Genomic DNA, 6140 nt, shown 5'->3' on the forward strand with positions numbered 1-6140 from the left:
TATTCCTGACCCGGAGGCTCAGTTAGTGGCAGCTCTTCATGTTATCCCGGATTGGACGGTCCCATACTTGGCGTATATGAACTGGGGCAAGTTACCGGAGGATGAAACTTTGTCCCGGCAGATAATCTAGCGATCCAAGTCAATGACCATTATCAATGGGGACTTGCATCATTGTAGTGTAACAGGGGCGTTTCAGCGTTGTGCGTCTCCTCAGGAAGGCTGTGAGATTTTTGCGTGAGATCCACGAAGGAGATTGTGGTCACCATGCTGGTTCAAAATACTTGGTGGCTAAGGCTTTTCGACACGGCTTCTATTGGTTGACGGCTCATGCTGATGCTGAGGATTTAGTAAAGCGGTGTGATGGTTGTCAGAAGTTTGCATGCCGTGCTCATGCTCCGGCTCAAGAACTAAGGATGATTCCAATCACTTGGTCGTTTGCAACTTCGGGGCTGGATATGGTTGGGCCCTTTAAGAGATCCAAGGATAAGAAGACCCACCTTTTGGTGGCAGTTGATAAGTTCACCAAGTGGGTCGAGGCAGAGCCAATCAGTAAGTGTGATGCAGCTACAGCGGTTCAATTCATCAAAAAGGTGATCTTCCATTTTGGTTTTCCACACAACATCATAACCGATAATGGTACTAATCTGTCCAAAGGTACTATGGAAGAATTTTGTCAACGTGAGCACATCCGGCTTCACGTGTCATTAGTGGCTCACCCCCAATCTAATGGTCAAGCAGAGAGAGCCAATCAAGAGATTTTGAGAGGCATCAAGCCCCGGCTTATGGTTCCTTTAAAGCGGACGCCGGGTTGTGGGGTGAAGGAGTTACCTTCTGTGTTATGGAGTATCAATACCACACCGAACAGATGTACGGGTTACACACCTTTCTTCATGGTTTACGGAGCCCTGTGTGACGACTTATGTTGAAGCTGATAATGAGAAAGCACGTCAGGATTCACTGGACCTGTTAGATGAGGAGCGTGATCTCACATCGGCACGTTTGGCGATTTACCAGCAAGATCTACATCGTTATCACAGCCGCCGGGTTAAAACCAGAACTTTTCAAGAAGGCGATCTGGTGCTCTGGCTCATCCAGGATTAGACTGATATGCACAAGTTGTCCCCACCTTGAGAAGGACCTTTTGTGGTCAGCAAAAATCTGCACAATGGATCATACTACTTTATCGATGTTCGAGAGCACAAAGACTCACGTAAATCATAGGAGGAGACCCCACGACCGTGGAATATAGCTCATCTTCGGCCTTACTATACTTGATCCACTGGATCTTCTTGTGTACATAATTATGACAATGTATATATTATGATCAATACAATAAACCGGAGCCTCAGATAAAGCGGGGTCTCTGTTGTTTTTATTACATCATGTGTGGTTATATGGGGGCTTCTGTTTATAAAGCGGAGTTCTATTTCCCATTGGTGCGGCTTATAAGCCATATATATACAAAAGGTCACTTGGGGATTGGTTGTATTCGAACCATGGCCACACCTCTTGATCAGCATAAGACCACCAGGGAAATCACTTGGGGGCTTGGTTATATTTGAACCATAGCTACACCTCTTGATCGGCTTGAAGCCAAAATGAAATTACATGGGGCCAAAGAGAGTGTTGCAGAAGCACAACTCAAACATAGGCACCCACTGAGCACAACTCAAAATATTGCTTGGGGGCTCTTTGCTTCTCAAAGAACAAAGAAGTCTACACCCTTGTAATAGGCTATCAAGCCAGGTTTGAAAGCCAGGTGTATTCACCTAAAACCCCGGGTTATCCTGCCTTTTTAAGTAAGCCACTCCATACAGGTAATCCTGGTATGACCCGCCAAATGTTTGACAAGTCAATCTCATAGACCCTGAACTTGTTAAAGTTAAAACGACGATTGCTTAATGTGAGGTCCATCTTAAATGGCTTTGTAAATGGTTTAACTCAGTGGCCTGGCAGCCCATGAAAAGCCTCGATTTGGGCCTGGCAGCCCATGAAAAGCCTCGCATATTCTTCTTATATTTTTAGTTGCCAAAGTTCTTTCTCCTTTGATGAGGTTTATAATATCTTATGATAAACTGGCGTTTATTGATCCGGCTTGGTTTTCAATGATATGTTGTAAGAGATGATCAGTTATAATCCGGCGTTTCTTGACTTGGGTCGGCTTTCAAGATAAGTTGCAAGTACATAATCAGTTATAATCCGGTGTTGATTAACCCGGTCTGGTTTTGACTACAAGTCACCAGCATTATATATGAATACACCGGTGTTTATTATAACCCGGTACGGCTTTATCATAAACCGGTAAAACAGGAAAGGAGTTATCAATACCCAAGATTGGGGTTATGGCCCTAAATATACAAAAAGTTGGTCAACCAACACTACTAGGGGAAAGCTTATAGACAGGCGCTTACTAGTAGCGCGGGTTTATATCCCTCGTTGTTGCTATTTACTAGTAGCGTGGTTTTTACCCCTCGCTGCTACTAAGTTGATAGTAGTAGCATGGGTTTTTAACCCTCGCTACTACTAAGCAGTCTCTACCGTGCCCCCGGGGACATGCCATAGAGAGTAGCGAGGGGAATAAACCCGCGCTACTACTAAGTTGATAGTAGTAGCGCGGGTTTATACCCCTCTCTACTACTAAGTACAAGGTAGGTCATGTCTCCGTATCCTCGGTCGAATCCCTCCTCTCTCCCTCACTCTCCCCCCTCTCTCCATAGGCTCTCCCATTCTGCTTCTCCCTCCCACCCGCGATTCCCTTCCTCATTCACCACCACTGCCAGCCTCGCACCTCATGCCTCCCCCAAATCCGGGGACCTCCACACCCACCGCGGCCCCTCCCCCTCCTTCCTCATCCTTCTCTAATGTTGGAAGGAGAGGGAGATCCAACAGAGCGCCATCCATGGCAGCGGCCAGATCCGCCATGGACACAACCACAGGTGAGTTGTTCTTCCTACTCCTCTCTCTCCCTCTCTCTCTATCTCTCTCTCTCTCGCTATCTCTCTCTATCTTTCTCTCTCTCTCCCCATCTTCCAGATCGAGCAGAGCGCCATCCATGGCGTCATCTAGGGTTTCGGCTCCAACTCCGGCGGCCACCGGTGAGCTGATGCACCTACTCCTCTCTATCTCGCTCTTCCTCTTCTAATCCTTGTCTCTTTTTCTGTAGCAGCAGCAAAGGAGAGGTGTATCACCATGGACGACTTCATCCCCTCTAGGATCAGCATCAACCATGGATGAAGAGGACGATGACGCCTAGCTAGCAGCAGCAGCCATGGCTGGAATTTATGTTTTTAATTCCTAATTAGTTAGCAGTACCGAGGGTCCAGACCCACGCTACTACTAACGGATGTAGTAGTAGCGCGGGTGGCACCCGCGCTACTACTACAAGTTAGCCGTAGCGCCGTATCAGTACCGCGGGCACCCGTGCTACTCATATACCTAAAACCCGCGTTGCTGCTAGGCTTTTCCCTAGTAGTGCAACAATGTGATTTAATATCACAGGTATTATCTATTTCATCTTTGATTATTTTCAAAGTACAGCCTTGGTTATAAACCCCGACTATATATTTGGGCATCACGACCCGTCCAACAGTAAACCACCAGGACACTTTCAAACTTCTTGTATGCAGGAACAGTTTGCATAACACCGCTACGTATTATGAAGATAATGTATCCTAAAGCAAGATGGATTAACAATATCAGGCAACATAAATATGCATGATGGCATAGCAGACCAAGTTTTTTGAACTAGCCTGTTACAAGGTGCTTTAATGCCCAAAAAGAATAATTCTTTTCAGCAAGTGTGGCAGTACGCAAAAGGCTAAACTGGCCCCCGGATCATGATTCATCACTAGGCTGACTTGAAGGCTGTGGATCATCTTGCGTTGGTGCATCCTCCTCCTCTCTACCCATTGGCTGGAAGTCAATGGTTGCCCAATCGATTCTAGTTAAGGCTTGGAACACAGCTTCATCACTTATAAGGTTGGAGGGGTCAACATCAGGGGCATAGGTGTGCTTATAGATTGGCGGAATAAGATCCTCTACATCACTTGTTGGCGCAGGATATCTTTTATGATCAGAATCATAAACCGGATGATAGTGAGAGAGATTTGTTTCTTCAGCCAATTTGCTCGCTAAGGGGCGCATTTCCCTTGTCAACCTTCAAAGATCTTCATTGTTAAACTCTAAACCGTCCTCCTTTACGCCAGGGTAGCCACTGCCTATATCTGACGACTCAACATCTGATATCCATGTCTTAGCCCGGATTAGCGCAGTCAGCGCACCTGACCTTGCAGCTGATCTTTTTAGTTCCTCCAACCAGGCAGGCAACATTGACAGCTTCTCAATGGTATCCTTTATCAAGGTTGCAGGCGGTTTGTTATGAGAATCGGTGCAAATGGCCCGTTGGGCTCCGGAATATAACTGCTCTATCAGAGTATAGGCAGCCTTCAGCTTCATCTGCATGTCAGAGCCCATATGGGTAATGCGAGTTCCTGTGTCATTGCGAGCATCAGTAAACTGGTAACTGATGAAATAATGTATGTTGGAAACTTCAGGTGAGGGTACTTACCAAAAATAGCAAAGGTCATGGCATTGATCTGCTGCTTTAAACCGGTCAACTCTTCGACCATAGGTTTAAGGGCTGCTTCTGCATCTTCAGCTCTCTGTTGCAATGTGGTTTTCTCTATGCCCCAATCCGCATGTTCCTTCTTCAAAGTTTCCTTCAGCTTCTCCATGGCTGCTAAGGCACTGGTCAGTTCCTCTTTGGCTTTGGAGGTTTCTGCTTGCTAGGATTTGATATTTTCTTGAAGGCTAGAGGTTTGGGCTTCCTTTTTGCTCAGCTCAGCCTATAAGAGAAAGACATATTATGAGGTGGCAGTGAATATTGGAAGTCCCAAGCACATAACAAGTTATACACTTGGCACTTGGGGGCTAATGCCTATTTTCTTGATTATCAGAATTTTTTTAACAAGTCCCAAGCACAATACAAGTATTATTCTTGGCACTTGGGGGCTAATGCCTATTTGTTGGATTATCAGAATTTTTTTACAAGTCCCAAGTACAATACAAAGTATTATTCTTGGCACTTGGGGGCTAATGTACATTTTCTCAAAGCAACATTGGTCAAAAGTTCTGGTTTAGATTGGAAAGGTAAACCGGCCCTTGGGGACTACACAGGCGAAAGTTACAGGATTACAATGTTAAAGTACCGGTTCATCTTAAAAGGCTCAACCGGCCCTTTAGGATAAGCATGCAGAGTAGAGATATTGCAAAGTCCCGGTTTAGATTGACATCTTAAATCGGCCCTTGGGGGCTACTGGAGTTGGTACTTGAAATTGGACATAAGAGAGAAACAGTTATGTAGTTACCTCATATCGCTCCTTCATCAGATTCACTAAACCGGCTTCGTAGTCGCGGTTTGTGTACAGACGGTTTAAAAAACCAGAATGAAGTTCTTGGGCATTGAGGTGGGCGTAGCTTGACAAGTCTGTGCTCCACTTGCCTTTTCTCATAGCATAAAGTTCCTCCTTGGCACTATGTTTTGATAACGCAATAGGATTGCCAGGGGTGGTGTGGCCAACGCTAGTAATTATAATATCATCTTCCTTGTCACTAGCAGCCTTTACTGGAGTTGACGATTTATCAGCAGCCTTAGCTGGACTTGACGGTTTATCATCAGTTCGGACCGGGCTTGCTGGTTTATCAGCATGGCCTGTTGCATCAACTTCTACTTGTTCAACAAAATCATGGTCTTGAGGGTGCGGATCATCAAACATGGCGTCATCATTTGTTCCTTCTGGTTCTAGAGTTCTCTCCGGTTCAACAACCACATGGTCATCAGACGGTTTATTTACCCGAGCTTTCTTGCTGGGTCTGGCCTTGGCCCTGAAAGGAAGAGATATAAAGGTCAGTATAACACGCAAGTATAAAGCGTCAAAAGATTAAGTTTATAGTATTTACCCAGGAACAATCTTAAGAGGAGGGAGCTGTGTGGCCGTGGACAAGCCAGATGATGAATGAGGCGTTCCCTGATAATTTGAATCAGACAGATTAAGGGGTTGTCGGAAATAACCTGCCTTGGGATAAGAAGGATTAGAAGTGGGTGAGACCTCAGATTGACGCTTCCAAACCCGAGTGTTCGG

Source organism: Triticum urartu, chromosome 6A (genome assembly GCF_056163025.1).
Source record: "Triticum urartu cultivar PI428250 chromosome 6A, HENAU_Tu73, whole genome shotgun sequence".
In the NCBI taxonomy this organism is placed as follows: domain Eukaryota; kingdom Viridiplantae; phylum Streptophyta; class Magnoliopsida; order Poales; family Poaceae; genus Triticum; species Triticum urartu.